Source organism: Lygodium microphyllum, chromosome 7 (assembly GCF_053477565.2).
Source record: "Lygodium microphyllum isolate KBCC chromosome 7, Lygodium_microphyllum_v1.1.10, whole genome shotgun sequence".
Lineage (NCBI taxonomy): Eukaryota > Viridiplantae > Streptophyta > Polypodiopsida > Schizaeales > Lygodiaceae > Lygodium > Lygodium microphyllum.
The window spans coordinates 93340649-93368586 of NC_141141.1; positions in this window are offsets into that span (position 1 = coordinate 93340649).

Sequence of the window (27938 nt, forward strand, 5' to 3'; positions counted from 1 at the left end):
GGCAAGACATGAAGAGCAATTGCTTAAACTGAAGCAACATCTTAGAATGAATTTATCAAAAACTCAAGGACAAAAGATGCATAAGATTACATTCGATCAAACCTGAAGCTTTCCATGAAAAAGGGCGTGAATGGTGATTAAATAAAATCAGTTCCCTTCTTGAAAGTGTGAACACAGACTGTTTTTTCTGCTACCATCATTAAAGCTTTTAAGCTTTAAGATTGTGGGGAAAAGCAAAGCTAATGATAGCTATGTAAAAGCTATGATCTATGACGATTTGGAGGAGATGAGGCATAAAAGTCGGAACAAAAGTTAACATCGATTGGGAGGGGATGGATGTCCTGCAGAAGTCCTCCATGTGAAAGCTCTAGATGAAGCCTATGTTGGGACAACTTCAAGATGATGTGGACAATGTGACAGTATCATTAGCAGAGAGGGAGCTAATAAATCTAAGCATCAGGAAGTATATATTAGCATTTGAAAAGCCATGTCTTCATTTATGAGGTTTCCTACTTTGTGGTCTTGAATACCAACATGCTTGGGACCCTTAGGAAAGGGTATCCATTGACCTTAGATCGAGAAAGTGGAGGAGAAAGCAAAACTTATTGTCTTGCCTCGTGGAATATATGGACGAGACACGGTCTTAACATCTAACTCAAGCGTTACATAGGCATGCTTTTAGTGCATGCCTCCAAGCTTAACGGAAAGAGGAGGCTATTATTAGGTGGGAAAAAGGAAACGCTAATGGATAGTGGGGGAGTTAAAGGTAGCCTTATGATAGGACTAATTTTCGGTAGCATGACGTGCTTTTTGGAGGACAGGAGTTGACAAAAATATCATGATGCTCCAAAGCCAATGAGAGAGAGTAGCCCATGGAACGCTAGACGAAGCTTGGCAAACAACCTGATGCTACCGTGCTGCCGACTCCAGAGAAAATCACATCGCGATTCACCATTATCGTCTGCTCTACAATGGAAGTGATCCTCATCATCATCAGCTCAGAAAAGCAATGGTTGTTGACATATATTTTACATGTGTACCATTCACATAAGATGAATACACAACAGTCATTGCGGCCCCTTGGCGTCGTGCTGGCTCTCATCTTATAAGTGCATGGAAGCACTGATTAATATTGCTGCAATTTCACGCCAAAAGGAAGGACGTTCCGCCATTGCTCCCTCAACTGGATATATCAATATTGACACGATGCAATGTCTTTGCATTGGATCATCTCAATCATTTGAATATTGCATGAGTGGCTAACCATGATAACATAATATGGCAGGTGCTCCAGCAAGAAGGGATGATTGACCGGTGTAGTTTTTGGGTCTTTCATGTGCGCCTTTCTCTATGTCTAGGGAGCCTCATCAAATATGGTGAAGCCAAGCTTGTATGGAAATTAAGCGAACAAGCCTATTGTAGAAAGAGAGAGATCAGAGAGTGTGTGGAAAAGATCCTTCTCTTCAGTAGTCCATAAGAAAAAGATAGTCAACGAACTGCACCCTTTGTCCTGAAGCTAAGTCATATTCGAGACAGAACAAGCGAGAAAGGCTATGTTGAGGCAGTCTATGGGGGTGGTGAAGCCTCAGCAAGTGGCATGCTATACAAGGATGGCTGTAATGAAAAGAAAAAAGTGATGGCAGAATCATACCGGCAGCGTTCCCAGGGTGACATCCTGTTGGTGCCATGCCTCAGTTTGCAAGCTCTTGAAGATCTATCTACTTGGAGAACTTGGCTTGGATTCTTAAGGACAAGCACTTGGATTCGGGATTTATTCATGACTAGAAGCTCTTGAACTTCATTGATTACTTGACTTGGCATTTATGGCTATGGGTTTAGCTCTCCTGATTGAACTTTGGTTTTGTAATCTAGCTTTAGATTTGTACTTGGAATAGAACTGCAATATACTAGACCTTTTTCATCAAATCTATTGTCTTGAATCGATCTTGATCTTTCTTCCATATCTCATAGTATCCCGATGACAAGCGAGTTTCGTGAGCTCCTGCATGTATTCCGTGCGACATTGTCAATTGTGAGATGGGCTGTTCCTTGGTCAATATCATGAGGACCATCATCTTTAATGAGTGATTGTGAGAATCTTGGTGGGTGGACTGGAGTATGATATTTCTTCCTGATGAGTGTTGAGAGGTGAGGATAGGGAAACTTAAATTAACAAGGAACTTTGTTTGCACTTTGCATGGCGCACGAGCACATGTAGATATGCTAGGCACAATTTCTTCAAGTGCATTCATATTTTTGTGTGAAGCATCACCTGATGTAAGCATATTCTTAATAGGGCACATTGCATTGCAACACTTGTCGAAATGATTAACCCAAAGCACGCCATGGATTTCAAAGACATGTAGCATGAAAATTCTTCTTGTCACGAGATTTTGTGGCATGTTTGCCCTACTGGTGGATCATGTTAGTTTCCACATTAAGAGTTGAAGATTGAAGTTGAAAATTGATGAAGATTGTGTTATTCCAAGGGGATGCAAGAGAGTATACTATCATTGGAACTTGAATTCACAACATAAAACAAAGCAATGTGTAGAAAAAAAAATTCATTCAAGTGATAGCTTGTGGAGGTTCTTAATAGTTTTTAGATGTGAATTTTGCAGCAATATGACTAATGCTACATTAGCAATTAATTAAGGTCACAAGCAAAAAAGTTGATGTTACTACTATTTTTCAGAAATTAGATTTATGACAAAGAGATCAAAACATTACTAATTATATGGAGCATGCCCAATAATAGTGGGATTAGCTTGGAAGATCCTTAGCATATTAAAGATTATTGAAGGATTGTTCCTTAATCCACAATTCACATGGAGACTTTTTGGAAGGAAAAATGATGAGAATGATTGGACTTGAGTTTCTGATGTGCTTGAAAATGAGGATATCAGTCAAACTACTCAAAGTGCATTGCCTAGTCTAGATAAGAGGAATTTTGATATGTTGTTTTAGCAAATGCTTCATATCCTGTCAACTACTACTACTCCAAAAGCATCATTAAAGACGGTCTGAGAAGTTTGGTGGTGCAAGCCAAAAGCCGAACAATTTGATGACTTAGGCAGTTGATACCGCCTCTGAAGGACACTAAATGGAGAAAAATAAGGGGAATTCATTATATTGACGAAAACAATTTTTACTAAGTATGAGGGCGACCATTTCAAATGCAAGCAAAATGGCACAATCGCGTTGCAAGGCGGAGTTCAACAATATGTAGATAGTCATAGCATCCTGATTGGTGGCAAGAATGATGATTCATTAGTGATGATGGCCTAAAGCGACAACTATTAAGGTATACACATGCAATTCAAAAGCAAGCAATGATATGACACATGGCGGCATTGATGATAGTCAAGGTGGCATTTACAAAATGCAAAGAAATTATAAGCCTTAAAGGCTTTTGATTTTTTTCAAATTGTTTAAGTTTAAGGAGAAAGCTAAAGGCATAAAAGCCTTAGGCTTTTTGGAAAAGCCAAAACCAAAAGCACAAATGTGTGAGAGTAGAAGAAAAAACTATATAAGGAGGTACTAGTGGTGCTCTCACCTTGCCCTACCCCATGTATTCTTCTTGTAACTTGTGAGAAAGGAGAGTGGAGGGTCGCATGCGAGAGTATACTCTTGAGCTGCTAATTTGGAAATTAGAGAACTTGGAAGTTGTAAAGGTTATCAAGGTATGAGATTTTTGTGCAATTTGGTTTTATCTTCAGAGTTTGTGTTTCGAGTTTTGTTTGGTTTGAGTGATACTCTACCCAGATTTTGATTTTTAGTTGTTTGAGCTACAAGAGGCATTGTGTTTTGTTTGGTTTTGTGTGTGGTTCATGTGGTTCTTGTGTTGTGTTGTGCATTTGACAAAGTCAAATATTATCATTGGCACTCCTTTTAACGTCTCATTATCGGGTTATGAGTGAAGTTTGCTCTTGATCACCACTCGCATAACACCATATTTCTTCTCGTCTCCAAAATATCCACCACTTCCATTAAAACCCTCTCCCCATATTTGCCTTCTACCACTTACTACTTTTCCACTCCCTAAAATTCTCCCTCTAAAATACCCCAACTCTCTACTTCTAACTTCATTTCAACATGATAAAATATTGCTTTAGGATCTTATTTTTATTAAATTTTAATTAAAATTATTGCATAGTATAGAGCCAGAGCTCTTCACTTTGCATGAAAAATAGTGTAAAAATAGCTCAAAATATGCAGTTATCAACCTCTCGTAATGTACTAAAATAGTGAGTTCACTATACTTTACCTTGCTATACTACACAATGTAATTGTCATTGTCCGTGCACACTAACTTTTGTGCATAGTGCACTACACTAGTGCACATGTGTATGCACATAGCATAGTGCACATGCATACTAGTGTGCAGTAACTATCCTAATGCACTATCTAGTGCACTACCCCTCGCATTCTACCTTGCATTCTAGTACACTAGCTTTATCCTTGTATCCTCCCTTATGGATTTAACCTAGTGCACTACACCTACATGCATTGTGCACTAATCTAGTGCATGAGTGCACTATACTCATGCACACCACTATGAAAGAGCTCCATTCTAGTGTACTAACATAGTGCTATGTGCCCTTGCACACATCCTCACACTATGCCCTGCACACAACCTTGCACCTTAATGCACATACTTCTATACCCTCCTTGCATATGATCATGCATGTAACTTTACACCTAGGCACACAGAACTCACTACTAGGTTAATCCCACCACAATGCATAGTGAAATATTGTACCCACTATGCACTAGCATATCCTATTGCACATGTACACACACACATTCTTGGACATAGAGTAATGTACACTTATGCACTCATTAGTGTCTCTTTTTCCTCTCTCTCACCCCAAGAATTGTCAGAGAGTGGACTAGAGAGAGAGAAAGAGGAGAGAGAAATTTGCAAAAGAGAGAAGTGATAGTGCAGAAGAGAGAGAAATAGAGTGACGAGAAGAGAGAAAGACTAGAATAGGAGAGAGAAAGATAGGAAAGATAAAGAAGCCATTGAACAGTAATTGTATTAATGTGTCAAAATCTTAACCCTAACACGAAGAAAGCAAAAGGAAATAAAAAAAGACGCAGGGCAAAGGCGAAAAAAAGGTAGCCCGACTGAAGTAAGAATATGAGAAAAGGCCAAAAGCGCAAGGGCAACCTTAAAAGTCCAAGGCAAATGCAAAAGGGGAAATGTGCATCTTAAAATAAAAAGGCGCACCCTGAAATCTTGTAAAAGAGCGCCAGGCTCTCACCCGTGCAATTTGTAAATGTAGACGGGCGGTGGAAAGGAAGCTAGGAAGATAGAAGGACAATGGGAAAAAGGGCCTAAGGCTATGGCCGGCGTGTAAAAAAGAGGATGACCGCCCAAAAGGAATTTAGGGTTTTGTATATAAAGTTGAAAAGTGAATGAGAAGCTCATTCTTGTGTGTGGCCAAAAGTAGCTCTCCTCTTCTTCCTCTTCTTCTTGTTCTTGCTTGCTTGAGCTTGTGCTTGAGAGAGGAAGTGTGAGAGTGTGAGGGAGTGAGTGTGTGAGGGTGAGGGACCGGGGAGGAGAAGCTCTCCATCTTCTCCTCTCTTCTTCTCTTCTCTTCTCTTCTCTTGTCTTGCTCGCGGCAATGGAGCTTGGAGCGTGGAGCTTGGGGATGGAGCTTGCTTGAAGCTTGCACTTGGATTGTGGAGCTACCGGAGTGCACAAGAGAGGAGGTAACTCAATCGGCATGGAGGTAAGCTCAGTACACCCGTAGATATGGATGGCGCGTCGGCTATGTGAGAGGTAGCCATTAGTGCTCAGCTTGGAACGCTTGAATAATAAGCGGTCTGTGGATCTTGGTGGTTGAGCGAAAGCTCCCACATTTTGGTTCCATTGCCGGGACCAACGGATTCAAGGCTTGAGTGCTTGCGCGCTTCGAATCGAGCATTGGAGTAGGGTTTTCCCCGAACCGGTGCTTGAGGTAGATAGGTAGGAAGCAAGGAAGTTTGAAGAGGTATTCGATCTCCTTAGCAAGTAGGTTTTTGGTTTTTTGAATTTGGAAAAGCATGTTGGAGTAGTGTTTCTATTGCTATATAACATGCTAAAACAGGGAAATAGGGGCACACATCCTTGGAGTGCCATTTGATTGGAGTACCATAGTGATTACAGGCATGTCTGGCATTTCCTTGTAGTGTTTTGTACCTATTTGGAAGGCGCTGGATGATTCGGTGGAGTAGACATTGACATAGAGGCATCACGCACAACTCATGGGCTGCCGTCCGGGCCGTCGCACCAGGCCGTTTGATTCCTAGAATCGGATCACTTTGAAAATCGGACCACTTTGAAAATTGGACCACCCTCCTGATCCGATTCCTAGAATCGGACTAGTCCAGAATTGGACAAGTCCAGTCCAGAATCGGACAAGTCCAGTCCAGAATCGGACCACCCAGAATCGGACGAGTCCAGTCCAGAATCGGACCAGTCCAGAATCAGACTAGGCCGTCCGAGTCCCAGAATTGGACGTGACCAAAATCGGACCACTGGGCCGATCGGACCAACCTGAAATCGAACATCTGAGAATTGGACAGAAATTTGTCAAAATTGGACAAGTGTCTAGAACACAAATTTTGACGCGTCTAAACCCCAAAATTGACCCCAAAGGCTACGTAGAGCTAAAGACACGTCAGAGGTCCATCATTGGGCTGAAACTTAGAGTAAGTAGTTCAAAATTTGGCTATAAACGGTCCTCCAAATTGCGCATGGTGTTTACCATAATGGCCCTGCGGACTGGGGGGACTGCCCCCCTCGGACCCCCGCACCTCCCCCAAGTAGGTTGGAGGGAAAACGCGCGTCGTGACAGGTCCTCCAAATTAAACCCTAGTGTAGTAATGGCTCTACACAAGCATGGATCCTCACTTGTAAAAGAGCAACCAAAAGCCCATACCCGAACAGAGATAAACTGAGACCCTAGAACCTCAACGGGCCAATCTAGCCATCCAGGGAAAAAAGGCCACACCACAAGAACACATGTACATTGTGTTCAAACTGCGTCTAGTCGAAGAAGAATGCAACATCATCAAGATATCAATGCGAGGATGACTAGACATGACAATCCTGATGATAGATGTACCTTGAGCAGCGCTACACAAACAACCCAAGACCTTAGTAGAGAATCCACGTCTGATTGTGCAGTTAGGGACTCAAAGGCGTCTGTCAGAAGGCTTAAATTTACAAGCCAAGACCTGGAAGATGAAGACATAGTACCACCTGCTTATCTTAGGGTGAAACTCACCGCAAAAAGAGAGCATACTATCGATGCTCTAATTGATGAAGGAGCAAATTTTAACATCTTGACCTATGAATCATGGACTCTACTAGGCCAACCAGAGCTCACACCGACTAGTGCAACTCTTAGCCCTTATGGGGGACACCCACAAGCACTCGTAGGGAAGTGCAAAATCCTTGCGACAATTGAAACGGAAAGCTTGCCTATCCTATTTCATGTTCCTCCAAATAGTGTTAGCTGTGGGAAAGAAACCCTCCTAGGAAGACCCTTCAAAAGGTCGACCAAGTGTGAGGCTGACTATGTAGCACAGAGGATACACCTGACACTACCGGGTGTGAGGATAGTCACAATCTTTAGCAAGGGTGACCTCAGTGAACCTTGAGGGAAAGGCAAGGAAGGTGCTGACGTAACAGTCAAGCCTATTAACGAGGGCAAGGACTTGTTGGAAGAGTTGATACAAGCACAGGTCGAGCAACGAGAACCAGTGAGTGAGGCCATGCTTGAAACAAAAAGGTTAGGAGACAAGGCCAAGGATGGGGTTTGGACTTACAAATATTGTAGAAGACCACAAAAGAAGCCCAAGCCTTATAGATGAAGGCATCGACAGAGAGCTAGCACAACGCCACGATGGATATCCAAGGCGTTGCTTCATGCTCAAGGGTATTATGCAGGCAATCAATGGATTTGGGTACCCAAACTCCTTGCTAAGCCACCTTTATCAGAAGCCCAAATTATGTCCAAAGCAAAGAAGTGTAGAAGGAAACCTAAACGAAAATCCAAGTCTTGAACCAAAAATATTGGAGTGATTGAGCCCCTCGCTATTGAAATCAAGAAACCAAACATGGCCTATCAAAAAGTAGATCCCCAGCCTGGCATAATTAGCAAGCAAATAGCAGAGGTAACTGTCGAGCGTGCACAAGGTCCACTAGTGCCCAGGGAGCCTTTGATTTCCCAAGAGGATAATGAGCACCACAAGCATAACATTGCTCAAGATGAGGCTGATTGCTCAATAAAGCTAATGACAGAATCATCTAACAATCACGAGCAAATTTTCCAGTCTCAGTGCCAAGCCCACGTAGGAGCCCCAAATCTCCTACATCCTCTTCACCTAAATGGACACGAGAAGCACGACAGCAGCAGCCTCGTGCCGCTGCTCAACCTATACAAGTGAATGTGCAAAGGGCAACAAAAGGCACGACCACTTCTGATTTGCCTAAGGACTTGACACCGCAGTCTACCAATGGTAGCCAGTCCACTGAACTAGCCACCACTACTTCCAATCAGGGACCACAGCAGTCACAGCCCTTGGCCGTGACAATGCCCCTTGCGCAACGTGTCCTTAGTGGTTTACCTGTGGAGGAGGTGTCGCAACCAGCTTCATTGACAACTCTAGCACTCCCCAAGCGCCTAAAGTCTAGGCTGGAGGAGTTAAACAGAAGGGAAGAGCTAGACTCTCCAAAAAGGGAGGCAGTTGTACCCTCACCCCCTAGCGAGGCTATTCAACAGGCCACGGCTATGTCTCATAAGGACACGCTAGAGAAAGAGAATGCTGAGGCCCCAAGCACATCAACGGTTGACCTGGTCGAGGGCCCTGAGTCATTGAGAGATACACCTACACTGACCAGGAAAAAGAGGAGAAAACAATGAAAACAACAACAGTTGCAGGTGGTTGTGGACCCCAAGGACATTGGGACGAAGAGTGCTGGAGAGCTGATGAATAAAGCATCAAGTCCATCCACCAATGAGCCCACTAATGCCTCTCCTAATAGCGGTGAAACCTCAGACACATCCGTGTGCTCCGACAAATCAAAGCAGTCGTTACCATCAATGGCTGCTTGCAACACTCTATCCACTGACAATAAAACTCGCATTGACAAATCAAGAGTGGATACAACACTATCACGATGGGGTGACGAATTCGCACCAAACACAGCCTAGGAGAACCATGATGCAATAATGAAGCCTCAAGAGAAACATGGAAACCCCAAGAGCATGAGCAATCCTAGCGTTAACCAATCTTGCTCATATAGGCATGAACCCCCAGCTATGCTAGAGCCTAGGCAAACTCGTAGAACCTTGCATGAGATAGCAACCGAGCAAGCCCTCGTCGAACATAGAAGTGCTAAATATACATCACGGGGGCCATCCCTCTACAATAAGCACTGCATGCCCCACCCCTCCCCTTCTTGTCCTATGCGCTTGATAACCTGCACTATAATCCCTTACATATGAATGGTCTTATCATGTAACAAATCCTAATCCTTGATTTGCATCTTACAGGCCCCCCGTGAGGAAAACATGGAGAACCAAGGGCAGCTAGCTTGCAAGGACACTCTTTGCAACCGACAGGAACATGCAGCACACGCCCCTCCGCCAGTGCGCTACGTGCCCACTCTTAAAAGGTATGCCAAGAAACGCGGCCCCAAGCGACACCACCTCGGACGAAGGCCGAAGAATCCGCAGGCCAGGGGAGCGGACGCTCAAGGAGGCGCACACAATGTGGCAACACTAGTGGCACAAACCCCCAATGTACACTCGGGCACCAGATGCTCAAGGGCAGAAAGGGCAACTCGGGACAGGGAAGAATTCAATGAACTATTTAAAGGAATTTTGGAAATGGTGGCGGCCCGGGACTACACCATTCATATCCTGGCCGACATGTTCCCTGCCCAACCCCACGAGAGCCCTGCACCAGCAGATCTCCAGTCACCCGACCACCCAGACTCGCCCCGCCTCGTACAAATGGATAGCCCCATGTTGAATAAAGGCTTATCAAATGCCACCTGGCCAGGACTTTTTGCCTTTAAATGGTTCAGTGTTGACATGTTCCCGAATTGTACGAACTTTTCATATCTGCGTTTAATATATTTCACGTCTTTAGCAAAAGAAAAAGCTAATCAAGCGCAGGTGATAAATATCTAAGTCAACACCATAGAATTCAGATAAGTGATGTCTCCTTGCGTTGCACTGGTTTATTATAGTTGCGGCATATACCATGCATATACTCTCATGAAGTGACAAGTGGATACAAGTGATACAGGTCTTTGTGCGAAAGTGTTCAATGCCCGATCATTGCAAGACCATCGACCCCATAAAGAGCCGCGACAAAGCCATGCTGTCGAAAGCAAAAACCACCCTTGCTGACTACCCATATTGCATAGCCCAAAGCATATTCATGGGCTATGCTCTCTTTCTGGGTCAAGCTCTATAGTTGGCTAATGGCAGTCGTTACCTTAATTGTACCAACATCGCATGTGTCGCAAGGAGGTTTGCAATATCTCAAGTATATCTCCCCATCTCAACAAAACTGCTTCTCTAACAACGAGGCTAGGGCACAATCATCACTGTAATATCCATTTCTTGAGCCTTCGAAGCTTGACATTTTTGATAGCCTCAACATATTGCAATGGTTGTACTCAGGCAACTCAAAAAAAAAAAGAGAAGAGAAAGAAAGAAAGAAAGAAAGAAAAAAACACAAGAAAAAGCAGTAAAAAAGAAAACAAAAAATAAAGGAAAAAAAGAGAAAAAAGAGAAAAAAAGAAAAAACAAAGAAAAGAAATGAACGAAAAGAAGCACCCACAATCACAGCACAGCACCTAGGGGTCCTCAAATTAGGTACGTCCAGTGACCTTGATCGACTGGCTCCGTCCTTAGTCCCCTAGCCCTTTAGCATCACCCACAATTGTTTAGGGCACATTAAGGGCAAGACATACCTAGGGAGCTCGCCTCGCCTATGGTTAGACCTATCACCCTGAACCACCTGCACAATTCTTTTGCACTCCATCTCAATGCCATTACAATCAACAGTGGTAAGCAATGCATGAAAGACAATGGAAAAGGATCAATTATGCTACATTGCCTTGACAAGACCATAATGATGTCTCAAGCAATCTTCAAGTGTACTCCCCATCTTCATCGACAAAATTTTCCATCAACTTAGCCCCTTGCTTCACTAACCCATTGCTATACAAGGAACCGGGCCGACAATCTTCTAACTAAGTAATACCTAAATATGCACGAGCACTCACATAATATCTGCACTAAAGTATATACACGGTTTGGGTCCTCAAGTGCAGGACAATACTCCAGGCTTGCTTAGAGTTCGACCTGTCTCCCAAACTAATCAAAATATGTCTTGTGCACGATAAGAAGACTAGCACTACCCCTTAGGGAGAGACCACATGAGAGGTTTTCCAATTGCAGGTATTAAAGACTCCAACGAAAGCGCCGTCACCTCTACATCAACACTCAACTCTGAACTCTTGTCCTTTACTTCATCATGCAAGACCACCAGAAAATCATCACGAGCAGAATCCACCATGAGCATCCCAAGAACACCAACACCTGTGCCAGCTATGAGTGACCATTCCCAACAAAGAGTAGCCCTATCGCCACCTACAACAATCATATCACCAGCCAATTAGAATAGCAAAGTTCCACCAACGACCTTAATCCGCACCAACATCAAAACTCCTCCAAGGCAAGCCACAATAGTCCCTTCTACCCACGTCTTCAGTGCAAGCTCCGCATGCTACCTACGACGGTGAGTGCCATGGGACTGGCACTTATCTAGGAGGGGGGTAATGTTAACCCCAACACGAAGAAAGCAAAAGGAAATAAAAAAAATATGTAGGGAAAAGGCGGAAAAAAGGTAGCCCGACTGAAGAAAGAATAGGAGAAAAGGCCAAAAGCTCAAGGGCAACCTTAAAAGTCCAAGGCAAATGCAAAAGGGGAAAGGTGCATCTTAAAATAAAAAGGCGCACCTTGAAATCTTGTAAAAGAGCGCCGGGCTCTCACCCGCATGGGCTCTCACCCGTGCAATTTGTAAATGTAGACGGGCGGTGGAAAGGAAGCTAGGAAGATAGAAGGACAATGGGAAAAGGGGCCTAGGCTATGGCCGGCCATGTAAAAAAGGGGAAAAGGGGATGACCGCCCAAAAGGGATTTAGGGTTTTGTATATAAAGTTGAAAAGTGAATGAGAAGCTCATTCTTGTGTGTGGCCAAAAGTAGCTCTCCTCTTCTTCTTCTTCTTCTTCTTCTTGCTTGCTTGAGCTTGTGCTTGAGAGAGGAAGTGTGAGAGTGTGAGGGAGTGAGTGTGTGAGGGTGAGGGACCGGGGAGGAGAAGCTCTCCATCTTCTCCTCTCTTCTTCTCTTCTCTTCTCTTCTCTTGTCTTGCTCGCGGCAATGGAGCTTGGAGCATGGAGCTTGGGGATGGAGCTTGCTTGAAGCTTGCACTTAGATCATGGAGCTACCGGAGTGCAAGAGAGAGGAGGTAATCAATTGGCATGGAGGTAAGCTCACTACACCCGTAGATATGGATGGCACATCGGCTATGTGAGAGGTAGCCATTAGTGCTCGGCTTGGAATGCTTGAACAATAAGCGGTCCGTGGGTCTTGGCGATTGAGCGAAAGCTCCCACACAAAAGATGAGAAAAATTACATGTCCTCTCCTTTTATACCAATGTCAATGTGGCATGGCATAACATCAATATTATTCGCACACTAAATCCTTATTCTTCCCAACTTCTTACAATCCATCCCATCCCAAAGGTTTTTGCCCTCAAAAACAAACTTAAAAGACTAGAAAAGGATGGATAGAACAGAGTACTACTCTATTTTTACAGCTTTTCAAATGGGAAAATAAATGAAAAATGATCGACACATGGACTAAAATGGAAGAACAAGAGTAAGCCTTAGCTATATACATGATCAAGAATGCTTCAAAAGTATATGAAGCCATAAAATCTTCAACTGATGAACTCAAAATGAAGTACACAGTTTGCTGTGTAAACAGACCTTACTGGACCAAATCTGCCATAACTTCTAGTAGAAGTGTCCAAATGAGGCGTACCACATGTCAAAACATAGCTCTTGAAGAGTACTTTGACCCTATGTAGGTGACTGAAATCTGAAAATTACGCACAATAAAAATTGTTCTAAAACAATGTGCTATCCTGACCCTGATTGCACCAAAACTAGCTCCATAGTCAATAGTCTTCAGCTACTAATGTATCCCTTAAGAAAGGAAACTCATCCAATATAGAATCAGGCCTCCAAGAAGCTTTCTCAGGTGGTTTGATCAAATATTCCATGATAGAATGATATCGAAGCTTCTTCTCATGCTGACCTATGATAGCATCTAGGATGTACTAAATAAGATCTTCTTCATTAATAGGTGGCAGCTCATCAATTGTATCCACCCATTGGATCACCATAAAAAGGCTTGAGTTGACTAACATGTAAGAAATTATGAATCTTAGTGGAAGAGGGCAGCTCCAATCTGTATGCCAAGTCTCCAATGCACTTCAGGATCCGATAGGGACTATAAAATTTGTGAGCAAGCTTGTTACTAGATCCATCTTTCAAAGTGGAATACCTAGACTTGGGCACCTTCAATAAGACCAACTCTCCTTCTTGGAACTCTAAAGACCACCTCTTCTCATCAGCATATATCTTCATTTGGTCTTGAGCTTTCCTCAAATTCATCTTACATTGTTGAAGAAGGGTTTGCATTCTTTCCAACTCTTCTTTCCCATGAGGATTAATTCTTTCATTAAAGATGACTGTGGGCAATGGCACCTTATAGCCATACATAGCCTCAAAGGGGGTGAAACTCCAATGCTAGCATGATTAGAGTTGTTGTAGGCAAACTCAACCAAGTGTAACCAAGAATCCCATGAATTTTGGATATCATAGCAGAAATGGCAAAGATAAGTCTCCAACCATTTATTAACCCTTTCTATCTGTCCATGAGATTGTGGATGATAGGCCATAGATGGAGCCAATTTAGTGCCCACAGATGTGAATACCGCTTGCCAAAAGTTACTCATGAACTTTGAGTCTCTATCATGAACAATCACCTAGGTAATACATGTAGTCTAAAAATTTGCTCCATGAACTGATTGGCCACTTGAGAGGCAGTAAACTGGGTCTTGATTGGAATGAAATGGGTTGCCTTGGTAAGTATCCACCACCACCACATATATACTGTTCAATCCCTTCTTGGTAGTAGGCAAGCTAGTAATAAAGTCCATGGTAATGTGCATCCATTTGCCTGTAGGAATGGGTAATGGCTGCAACAAACCACCTGGCTTATGGGTGCTATCCTTATTCTGTTGACAAGGCATACACTTCATGATAAAATCCTTGACATCTTTCCACAGCCCTTTCCAATAAAAACTTTTGCTGATCCTATCATAGGTCTTGAAAACTCCAAGAAGTCCAGCTAAAGGCGAAGAATGTAGTTCCTCCATAATTTTCAGTGTAAAAGAAGAGCTAGAAGGAATGACAATCTTGCCAATTAACCAAATAAGGCCATTTTTAAGGTGATAATGCGAGTTTTCTTCCATAAGACCTTGTTGTAATTTTTGAAAAATATGATTGAGTTCTTCATCCAAAAGATAAGCCTCTTGTAGTTCTTCAATCCAATCACTATGTAGTGAAACTTTGCAAGCCCACATACGAGAAAGAGAATCAAGCACTGTATTGTCTTTATCACTCATATGAGTGATGTCAAAGTCATAATTTTGCAGTGTAGCTACCCACCTACATTGCTTAGGAGTAAGATTGGACTGAATAAGGAAATACTTAAGAACCCTGTGATCACTCTGGACCCTGAGCTGCCATATAAATAATCGTGCCATTTCTTTATTGCATGCAAGATAGTCAACATCTCTTGTTCATAAACATTCATGGCCATTTCTTTATCTGTCAGCTTACGACTTTCAAAGGCAATCACTCCATGCTCCTGTAACAACATAGCCCCAATGCCATGACCACTAGCATCACATTGGATGGTAAATTCTTTGGAGAAGTCCGGCCATACTAAGATAGGAGCAGAACTAAGGAGTCCCTTTAACTGGTTGAACCTACTATATGTTAGAACATCCCAAAAGAAATCCTCCTTTTTCAACCTGTCAGTCCAAGGAGCTGCAATAGCCACATAATGCTTGATGAATCGGTGGTAGAATGAAGATAGACCAAGAAATCCTGTAAGAGAAGTAGTAGTAGTAGTAGTAGGTGTTGGCCAATCTTTTATACATTGCACCATCTTAGGGAGACCATGTATCCCTTTCTTACTGACAATATGTCCCAAGTATTCAACTTTAGTCTGCATGAAGGAATGGCATTCTTGCCAATTAACCAAATAAGGCTATTTTCAAGCTCGTAATGCGAGTTTTCTTCCATAAGACCTTGCTGTAATTTCTAAAAAATATGATTGAGTCCTTCACCGAAAGATAAGCCTCTTGTAATTCTTCAATCCAATCACTATGTAGTTCAGTCATTGCTGAACCTTTGCAAGCCAGATTCGAGAAAGACAATCAACCACTGTATTGTCTTTACCCCTCATATGAGTGATGTCAAAGTCATAATTTTGCAGTGTAGCTACCCACCTACGCTGCCTAGGAGTAAGATTGGACTAGGTAAGGAAATACTTAAGAACCTTGTGATCAGTCTAGACCCTGAATTGGCTGCCATACAAATAATGGTGCCATTTCTTTATTGCATGCAAGATAGCCAACATCTCTTGTTCATAAACATTCATGACCATTTCTTTATCTGTCACCTTAGGGCTTTCAAAGGCAATCACTCCATGCTCCCGTAACAAAACAGCCCCCATGCCACGACCATTGGTATCACATTGGAAAGTGAATTCTTTGGAGGAGTCTGGGCATACTAAGATAGGAGCAGAAGTAAGGAGTCCCTTTAACTAGTTGAAGCTATCATCTGTAAGAACATCCCAAAAGAAAGCCTCCTTCTTCAACATGTCACTCAAAGGAGTTGCAATAGCCACATAATGCTTGATGAATCGACAGTAGAATGAAGATAGACCAAGAAATCCTCTAAGAGAAGTAGTAGTAGTAGGTGTTGGCCAATCTTTTATACATTGCATCTTCTTAGGGTCAGCATGTATCCCTTTCTCACTAACAATATGTCCCAAGTATTCCACTTCAGTTTGCATGAATGAATGACAATCTTGCAAATTAACCAAATAAGGCCATTTTTATGCTGATAATGCGAGTTTTCTTCCATAAGACCTTGCTGTAATTTTTGAAAAATATGATTGAGTTCTTCATCCAAAAGATAAGCCTCTTGTAGTTCTTCAATCCAATCACTATGTAGTTCAGTCATTGTTGAACCTTTGCAAGCCCACATACGAGAAAGAAAATCAACCGCTGTATTGTCTTTATCCCTTGTATGAGTGATGTAAAAGTCATAACTTTGCGGTGTAGGTATCCACCTACGTTGCTTAGGAGTAAGATTGGACTGGGTAAGGAAATACTTAAAAACCCTGTGATCACTCTGGACCCTGAATTGCTACCATATAAATAATGGTGCCATTTCTTTATTGCATGCAAGATAGCCAACATCTCTTGTTTATAAACATTCATGGCCATTTCTTTATCTGTCAGCTTATGGATTTCAAAGGCAATCACTCCATGCTCGTGTAACAAAATAGCACCAATGCCACGACCACTGGCACCACATTGGATGGTAAATTCTTTGAAGAAGTCCGGGCATATACTAAGATAGGAGCAAAAGTAAGGAGTCCCTTTAACAGGTTGAAGCTACCATCTGTAAGAACATCCCAAAAGAAAGCCTTCTTCTTCAACCTATTAGTCAAAAGAGCTGCAATAGTCGCATAATGCTTGATGAATCGGCTGTAGAATGAAGATAGACCAAGAAATCCTCTAAGAGTAGTAGTAGTAGTAGTAGTAGTAGTAGTAGTAGTAGTAGGTGTTGGCCAATCTTTTATACATTGCACCTTCTTAGGGTCACCATGTATCCCTTTCTCACTAACAATATGTCCCAAGTATTCCACTTCAGTCTGCATGAAGGAATGACAATCTTGCCAATTAACCAAATAAGGCCATTTTTAAGTTGATAATGCAAGTTTTCTTCCATAAGACCTTGCTGTAATTTTTGAAAAATATGGTTGAGTTCTTCATTCAAAACATAAGCCTCTTGTAGTTCTTCAATCCAATCACTATGTAGTTTAGTCATTGTTGATAGTCATTGTTGAACCTTTGCAAGCCCACATACGAGAAAGACAATCAACCATTGTATTGTCTTTACCCCTCGTATGAGTGATGTCAAAGTCATAATTCTGTAGTGTAGCTACCCACCTACTCTACTTAGGAGTAAGATTGGACTGGGTAAGGAAATACTTAAGAACGTTGTGATCACTTTGCACTGTGAATTGGCTGCCATACAAATAGTGGTGCCATTTCTTTATTGCATGCAAGATAGCCAACATCTCTTGTTCATAAACATTTATGGACATTTCTTTATCTGTCAGCTTACGGTTGGCAATCACTCCATGCTTGTGTAACAAAACAGCCCCAATGCGACGACCACTCGCATCACATTGGATGATAAATTCTTTGGAGAAGTCTGCGCATACTAAGATAGGAGCAAAACTAAGGAGTCCCTTTAACTAGTTGAAGCTACTATCAGTAAGAACATCCTAAAAGAAATTCTCCTTCTTCAACGTGTTAGTAAAAGGAGCTGCAATAGCCACATAATGCTTGATGAATCGGCAGTAGAATGAAGATAGACTAAGAAATCCTCTAAGAGAAGTAGTAGTAGGTGTTGGCCAATCTTTTATGCAGTGCACCTTCTTAGGGTTGTTGAGATATCGAGCTCCACTCGTGATACGCCAGGGTGACCGTTGTGTATTTATGTCACCGACTTGTCAGTTGCAGACGCGGTTGGTACACCGCCCATGAATAATAGCTACATGATAGCTATCCTTATCTACTCTAGTTCGTGGCTCAGTTAGTATGCCACCTTAGTTAGTTGAGTTTGGTTTGAGACCCATATATAGGGTTCTTCTATTTCTTTGTATGAGAGTTCTTTTTGGCTTACACAACTAAGAAGAGGAAAACTGTTTTCAGCCTCCACCCTTGTGTGTATTCCCCCATTGTGCAAGCAAGAAAGCTACAAGTGAGACTCCTTCCTTCTCTCCCACAATCTTGACATGGTATCAGAGCCTTGTTTGTAGTAAGGAGCTCAAGAAAGCAAGCCAAGCTCGCGGTGTTGTGGTAAGAGGAGCAGTGTTGCTTTCATTTTCTGTTTTGGGAGCAGATCTCTGCAGGTAGCATAGTCGGAAATTGCAAGAGTACATTGTCTCAGGTTGAGACGCCCTTCGCGGTGAAGCAAGAGGGCAGTATATACTACGGGGGAGGGCTTTAGCCCATGGCGACCCTGTTTTTTTGATTTGAAGCCATTTCGGGGCCTGTTTTGGAGGCGGAAGTTTTCTGCACGCACTCAGGAAAAGGCCCAGTTTTATGCTGTGCGACCACTCTTCTACAGGCCAGTGAAAAGTTACTGTAGAAATTGCATCGTATGCTTGTGTGTAGAGACATTGGGAGTTACAGATTCATCCTTGTTGCCTGTTGATGCAAAATCGTCACTAGGAAGTGACTGTGTGGTCAAATACCACTTTCGCCAATTTTGCAGATTTGCCCTTGTGAGGGTGAAGCTGTGTTTTTTGCAGTGATAGAATTTTTTGCAGTATTCTGTAATGGCATCTGATTCTCTCTCACAGATTGTCACTGAAAAGCTTGACAAGAACAACTTCCAAGCATGGAAGTTTAGAATGACGAATTTTCTTATGGGAAAAGGATATTGGGAATTTGTTGCAGGAAATGAAGAAGAACCAGTTCTTCCTGATGTTCCCAATCAACAGCAAATACAGGCATTTAAAGCATGGCATGAGAGAGCCAGGAAAGTTATGTATTGGCTGTCTATCAGTATTTCAGACTCTATGATTGTGCATATTCAGGATGCAAGTATGCCAAAGGAGGCATGGGATACTTTGTCAAAAATGTATAGCACAAATACTCAAGCCAGGAAAATGCAGCTCAAGCAAGAGTTGCATAATGTGCAAAGAGAAAATATGAACATCAATGACTACCACATGAAGGTGAAGAAGATTGCAGATGCACTTGCTTCCATTGGGTCGCCAGTGGAAGATGATGATTTAGTTTCTGTGACCTTGAATGGTCTAGGAAAGGATTATGCACAGTTTCGGACATCCATCTCAGTTCGTGAAAGATTTCCTGATTTTGAGGAGTTGATTGCTCTTCTAATTTCTGAGGAGCAGAGAAATGGTGGTGCATCTTCTTCAGGAGGAACTTCAAAAGAAACTGTCTTCTACTCAAATGCTGGAAGAGGTAGAGGCAGAGGTAGAGGAGGCCGATTTGGAGGCCGTGGTAGAAATCAGAATATGCAGCAAACTCAAGAAAACCAGTCCTATGGAGGAGAACGTGGTAACTCTAGAGGCAGGGGGAGTCAAAGAGGTCGTGGTGGATGGCAAAGAGGTCAAAATGCAAACAGTAATGTTGAATGCTACTACTGTGGTAAAATGGGTCATATGGCTAAAGACTGCTATAAAAAGTAGAATGACATCATGAATGGAAAACTGCAACAAGGGAATTATGCATCTTCTAGTAGACAGGGTGATGATAGAAATGAGCATTTGTTTATGGTGCAGCACATGAACAATTCTGTGACAAGTGCAGAAGAAAGCAACGATGTGTGGTATGTTGACTCAGGTGCATCAAACCACATGACAGGTCATGCAGAATGGATGGAGGATGCAAGGAAAATAGAAAAACCAAGATTTGTGGAAACTGGTGATGATACTGCACATCCGATTGTGCAGATTGGAAAAATTCCTTTGTCTATGCAGGATGGGAAAAAGAAATACCTGTCCGAAGTATTTCATGTCCCGAATATCACCAAGAATCTGGTTTCTGTTGAATGGTTGAACAGGGCTTGCAGGTCAGATTTAATCCTCATGGATGCTTTGTTGAGGATATGAAAAATAAAGGTCGCTTGATAGCAAAAGGAAAGAAGAAGGGCAGAATGTTTACGTTGGATGCAGATATGTCTGAATTGAGTGCAGCAATGTTTGCACATGGGACCGGTGTAGTTGCAGATATTGATATCTGGCACGCATTGGTCATGTTAATGTACAGCGACTTAAATCAATGCAGGCCCAAAATATTGTTGTAGGATTGCCTAGATTCAAGGTTGCAGAAATGCATAAGGTATGTGAAGCCTGTCAGTTTGGAAAACAGGCAAGGAAACCATTTCCTAGACATGTTCAAGAGAGTAAGAAGCCATTGGAATTAATCCACTCTGATGTGTGGACTACTAAAGCTGCATCTCTTGGAGGCTGTCATTATTTTGTCACTTTTATTGATGACTATAGCAGAAAAGTTTGGGTGTATTTTATGAAGAAGAAAAGTGAAGTGTTTGGGCATTTCAAAACTCTTAAAGCTATGGTTGAAAAAGAAACAGGTCTGCAAATAAAATGCCTAAGGTCAGATGGAGGGGGAGAGTACCTCTCAAATGAGTTTGCAAAGTTCTTGCACGAGCATGGCATAAAGCAGCAATATTCATGCAGTCATACCCCACAGCAAAATGGAATTGCAGAAAGAAAAAACAGACATATTGGAGAGGTGTCTCGTGCCATGCTCAATGAAAAAGACATGCCAGATTTTTATTGGTCTGAAGCAGTTGCTACAGCAGTCTACATAATGAACAGGACTCCCACTGCAGCAATACATGGAATGACTCCAGAGGAGAGGTATACTGATAGGAAACCAGATATTTCTCATTTGAAAATTTTTGGTTGCATTGCCTATCTACATGTGCCAGATGAGTTGAGATCCAAGTTGGATCCAAAAGCTGAGAAGTGCATCTTTATTGGTTACTCTCTGCAGCAAAAAGGGTATAGATGGTATAACCCTTCTACTCGTAAGTTTACAGTGAGCAGAGATGTTGTTTTTGATGAGATGAGTAGCTGGTATAAACCAGTAAATGTGATTGATGATGTAGATGCACAAAATGGTAATGCTGCACAGATTTCACAACAGCAGTCACAAAATATTAGTGGACCTGGAGCGTCCTCTAGTAGTGGTTCACATTCTTCGCCATGGACAGGCAGATTGAGATCAGGAGAATCTTCTCAAAGTAATGCAGATAGTGGTATGCAGGTATCACGAAAAGGAAAAGAGAAGGTTGATCAGCCCATGTTTGATGTGAATGCAGGTCACTCTTATGTGGATGGTGAATCCAGTGGCTCAGAACAGAGCATTGATGATGAGTTGGGTATTCCTTCTATTGTTACACCTGGAGTAAGGAAGACCAAGGATGTTTTGAGAGCACCTGGGAGTGAACCCACTTTGCGCAGGTCTACCAGAGTTAGGTATCCTGTGGATAGGCTGAAATATGATGGATTTACAGCCATTTACTATGCATATATGGTCAAGGTGATACAAGAACCAGAACCCACTTCTTTTGATCAAGCCATGGGAAAAGAAAAATGGGAGAAAGCCATGGATGAAGAAATGGATGCCTTGGAAGCAAATGCTACATGGGAATTGGTACCTTTGCCTAAAGGTAAGAATGCAATTGGCTGTAAGTGGGTTTATAAGGTGAAGCACAATGCAGATGGTTCTGTGAACAGATACAAGGCAAGATTAGTAGTCAAGGGGTATGCACAAACATATGGCATTGACTATGAAGAAACATTCAGTCCGGTTGCAAGGATGGCAACCGTAAGAGCAGTCATTGCTATGGCTGCATCAAAGGGATGGTCTTTACATCAGATGGAGATGTAAAGAATGCCTTCTTGCATGGTGATTTGCAAGAAGAGGTCTATATGGAGCAGCCACCAGGTTATGTGCATGTTGTTCATCCTGAGTTTGTTTGCAGGTTGAAGAAAGCTTTGTATGGCTTGAAGCAAGCACCTAGAGCATGGTCTGACAAGATAGGACAGTATCTTGTCACTATTGGCTTTCAGATTTCCAAGGCAGATTTCTCACTTTATGTGAGAAAAACAGAGAAAGGCATTATGCTACTTGTCATTTATATTGATGATTTGATTATGACAGGTGACAGTAATGAAGATATTCTTCATGTGAAAATGCTATTGAAGCAGAAGTTTGAGATGAAGGATTTGGGAGAGCTGTGTTATTTCTTGGGCATTGAGGTGATTAGATCACCAAGTGGGATACAGCTCTTGCAGAGGCAGTATGGATTGGACATGCTGTCCAAATATGGGATGACAGGCTGTAAGCCTATTTCAGTTCCTTTGGAGCAGAATGTGAAGCTGAGCGCAGATGCAGATGAGCTTCTGGAAGACCCTACTATGTACAGACGCATAGTAGGAAGCTTGATTTATATGACTATTACCAGGCCAGATTTGAGCTATGCTATTGGATTGGTAAGTCAGTTTATGCAGGCTCCAAGGAAATCGCATTTGGATGCAGCTAGACGCATACTCAGGTATGTGAAGTCCACATTGCAGTATGGACTATTTTATGAGACTGGGGTTCAGATATAGCTTCATGGATACACTGATGCTGATTGGGCTGGTAGTATTTCTGATAGACGATCTACCAGTGGATATGTGTTCTCTTTTGGGAGTGCTGCAGTCACTTGGAGCAGCAAGAAACAGCCTACAGTTGCCTTGTCAAGCACAGAGGCTGAGTACAGGGGTGCAGCAATGGCTGCATGTGAGGTAGCTTGGTTGCATAAGCTACTTTACGATATGCATTAGTCTACAGATGGGCCAGTTGTCATTTATTGTGACAACATGAGTAGTATACACTTGGCAAATAACCCAGTCTATCATGCTAGAACAAAGCACATTGAGGTGCATTATCACTATGTGCGGGAGAGGGTTTTACTAGGTCTTATTGATCTAGTTTATGTCAGCACAGAGGATCAGGTAGCTGACATATTTACGAAGGCATTGGGCGCAGAGAAGCTGCGCAAGTTCAGAGACCTACTTGGTGTGCAGGAATTGGGATTGAGCTCGAGGGGGAGTGTTGAGATATCGAGCTCCACTCGTGATACGCCAGGGTGACCGTTGTGTATTTATGTCACCGACTTGTCAGTTGCAGACGCGGTTGGTACACCGCCCATGAATAATAGCTACATGATAGCTATCCTTATCTACTCTAGTTCGTGGCTCAGTTAGTATGCCACCTTAGTTAGTTGAGTTTGGTTTGAGACCCATATATAGGGTTCTTCTATTTCTTTGTATGAGAGTTCTTTTTGGCTTACACAACTAAGAAGAGGAAAACTGTTTTCAGCCTCCACCCTTGTGTGTATTCCCCCATTGTGCAAGCAAGAAAGCTACAAGTGAGACTCCTTCCTTCTCTCCCACAATCTTGACAAGGGTGAGCATGTATCCCTTTCTCACTGGAAATATGTCCCAAGTATTCCACTTCAGTCTGCATGAAGGAATGACAATCTTGCCAATTAACCAAATAAGGCCATTTTTAAGCTAATAATGCGAGTTTTATTCCATAAGACCTTGTTGTAATTTCTGAAAAATATGATTGAGTTCTTCATCCAAAAGATAAGCCTCTTGTAGTTCTTCAATCCAATCACTATGTAGTTCAACCTTTGCAAGCCCACATACGAGAAAGACAATCAACCACTGTATTGTCTTTACCCCTTGTATGAGTGATGTCAAAGTCATAATTTTGCAGTGTAGCTACCCACCTACACTACTTAGGAGTAAGATTGGACTGGGTAAGGAAATACTTAAGAATGTTGTGATCACTCTGCACCCTGAATTGGCTACCATACAAATAGTGGTGCCATTTCTTTATTGCATGCAAGATAGCCAACATCGATTGTTCATAAACATTCATGGCCATTTCTTTATCTGTCAGCTTACGAATTTCAAAGGCAATAACTCCATGCTCATGTAACAAAACAGCCCCAATGCCACGACCACTCACATCACATTGGATGGTAAATTCTTTGGAGAAGTCTGTGCATACTAAGATAGGACTAGAAGTAAGGAGTCCCTTTAACTGGTTGAAGCTACCATTTGTAAGAACATCCCAAAAGAAACCCTCCTTCTTCAACATGTCAGTAAATGGAGCTGCAATACGGCATAATGCTTGATGCATTGGCAGTAGAATGAAGATAGACCAAGAAATCCTCTAAGAGAAGTAGTAGTAGGTATTGGTTATGCAGTGCACCTTCTTAGGGTCAGCATATGTATCCCTTTCTCACTGACAATATGTCCTAAGTATTCCACTTCAATCTGCATGAAGGAATGACAATCTTGCCAATTAACCAAATAAGGCCATTTTTAAGCTGATAATGCGAGTTTTCTTCCATAAGACCTTACTATAATTTCTCAAAATATGATTGAGTTCTTTATCCAAAAGATAAGCCTCTTATAGTTCTTCAATCCAATCACTATGTAGTTCAGTCATTGTTGAACCTTTGCAAGCCCACATACGAGAAAGACAATCAACCACTCTATTGTCTTTACCCCTCGTATGAGTGATGTCAAAGTCATAATTTTGCAGTGTAGCTACCCACCACCTACACTGCTTAGGAGTAAGATTGGATTGAGTAAGGAAATAGTTAAGAACCCTGTGATCACTCTGGACCCTGAATTGACTGCCATACAAATATTGGTGCGATTTCTTTATTGCATGCAAGATAGCCAACATCTCTTGTTCATAAACATTCATGGCCATTTCTTTATCTGTCAGCTTACGGCTTTCAACGGAAATCACTCCATGCTCCTGTTATAAAACAGCCCCAATGCCACGACCAATGGCATCACAGTGGATGGTAAATTCTTTGGAGAAGTTTGGGCATACTAAGATAGGAGTAGAAGTAAGGAGTTCCTTTAACTGGTTGAAGTTACTATATGTAAGAACATCCCAAAAGAAAGCCTCCTTCTTCAACCTGGAAGTCAAAGGAGCTGCAATAGCCGCATAATGCTTGATGAATCGGCAACATATATCCATTTCTCACTGACAATATGTCCCAAGTATTCCACTTTAGTCTACATGAAGGAATGACATTCTTGCCAATTAACCACATAAGGCCATTTTTAAGATGATAATGCAAGTTTTCTTCCATAAGACCTTGCTGTAATTTTTGAAAAATATGATTGAGTTCTTCATCCAAAAGATAAGCCTCTTGTAGTTCTTCAATCCAATCACTATGTAGCTGAGTCATTGCTGAACCTTTGCAAGCCCACATATGAGAAAGACAAAATCAACCACTATATTGTCTTTACCCCTCGTATGAGTGATGTTAAAGTCATAATTTTGCAGTGTAGCTACCAATCTACACTGCTTAGGAGTAAGATTGGACTGGGTAAGGAAATACTTAAGAACCCTGTGATCACTGTGGACCCTGAATTGGCTGCCATACAAATAATGGTGCCATTTCTTTATTGCATGCAACATAGCCAACATCTCTTGTTCATAAACATTCATGTCCTTTTCATTATCTATCAGCTTATGTCTTTCAAAGGCAATCACTCCATGCTCCTGTAACAAAACAGACCCAATGCCACGACCACTGGCATCACATTGGATGGTAAATTCTTTGGAGAAGTCCGCGCATACAAAGATAGGAGCAGAAGTAAGGAGTCGCTTTAATTGGTTGAAGCTACTATATGTAAGAACATCCCAAAAGAAAGCCTCCTTCTTCAACCTGTCAGTAAAAGGACCTACAATAGGTGCATGATGCTTGATGAATCGCTGATAGAATGAAGATAGACCAAGAAATCCTCTAAGAGAAGTAGTAGTAGTAATAGGTGTCGGCCAATCTTTTATACATTGGACCTATTAAGGGTCAGCATGTATCCCTTTCTCACTGACAATATGTCCCAAGTATTCCACTTCAAAGGCAATCACTCCATTCTCGTGTAACAAAATAGCCCCAATGCCACAACCACTGACATCACATTGGATGGTAAATTCTTTGGAGAAGTCCGGGCATACTAAGGTAGGAGCTGAACTAAAGAGTCCCTTTAACTGATTGAACCTACTATATGTCAGAACATCCCAAAAGAAATCCTCCTTTTCCAACCTATCAGTCAAAGGAGCTGCAATAGCCGCATAATGCTTGATGAATCAGTGGTAGAATGAAGATAGACCAAGAAATCCTGTAAGAGAAGTAGTAGTAGTAGTAGTAGGTGTTGGCCAATCTTTTATACATTGCGCCTTCTTGGGGTCAGCATGTATCCCTTTGTCACTCACAATATGTCCCAAGTATTCTACTTTAGTTTGCATGAAGGAATGGCAATCTTGCCAATTAACCAAATAAGGCCATTTTTAAGCTGATAATGCGAGTTTTCTTCCATCAAACCTTGTTGTAATTTCTAAAAAATATGATTGATTTCTTCATTCAAAAGATAAGCCTCTTGTAGTTCTTCAATCCAATTACTATGTAGTTCAGTCATTATTGAACCTTTGCAAGCCCACATATGAGAGACAAATTCAACCACTGTAATGTCTTTACCCCTCGTATGAGTGATGTCAAAGTCATAATTTTGCAGTGTAGCTACCCACCTACGCTGCTTAGGAGTAAGATTGGACTGGATAAGGAAATACTTAAGAACCCTATGATCACTCTGGACCGTGAAGTGATTGCCATACAAATAATGGTGCCATTTCTTTATTGCATGCAAAATAGCCAACATCTCTTGTTCATAAACATTCATGGCCATTTCTTTATCTGTCAGCTTACAACTTTCAATGGCAATCACTCCATGCTCATGTAACAAAATAGCCCCAATGCCACAACCACTGGCATCACATTGCACGGTAAATTCTTTGGAGAAGTTCAGGCATACTAAGATAGGAGCTGAACTAAGGAGTCCCTTTAATTGGTTGAACCTACTATATGTCAGAACATCCCAAAAGAAATCCTCCTTTTTCAACCTGTCAGTCAAAGGAGCTGCAATAGCCGCATAATGCTTGATGAATCGGTGGTAGAATGAAGATAGACCAAGAAATCCTGTAAGAGAAGTAGTAGTAGTAGTAGGTGTTGGCCAATCTTTTATACATTGTGCCTTATTGGGATCAGCATGTATCCCTTTCTCACTGGAAATATGTCCCAAGTATTCCACTTCAGTCTGCATGAAGGAATGGCAATCTTGCCAATTAACCAAATAAGGCCATTTTTAAGCTGATAATGCGAGTCTTCTTCCATCAGACCTTGTTGTAATTTCTGAAAAATAGGATTGAGTTCTTCATTCAAAAGATAAGCCTCTTGTAGTTCTTCAATCCAATCACTATGTAGTTTAGTCATTGTTGAATCTTTGCAAGCCCACATATAAGAAAGACAAAATCAACCACTGTAATGTCTTTATCCCTCGTATGAGTGATGTCAAATTCATAATTTTGTAGTGTAGCTACCCACCTACGCTGCTTAGGAGTAAGATTGGACTAGGTAAGGAAATACTTAAGAACCCTGTGATCACTCTGGACCGTGAAGTGATTGCCATACAAATATTCGTGCCATTTCTTTATTGCATGCAAGATAGCCAACGTCTCTTGTTCATAAACATTCATGGCCATTTCTTTATGTGTCATCTTACAGCTTTCAAAGGCAATCACTCCATGCTCGTGTAACAAAATAGACCCAATGCCACGACCACTGGCATCACATTGGATGGTAAATTCGTCTGAGAAGTCCGAGCATAGTAAGATAGGAGCAGAAGTAAGGAGTCCCTTTAATTGGTTGAAGCTACTATTTGTAAGAATATCCTAAAAGAAAGCCTCCTGGTTCAACTTCTCAATCAAAGGAGCTGCAATAGCCGCATAATGCTTGATGAATCAGCGGTAGAATGAAGATAGAACAAGAAATCCTTTA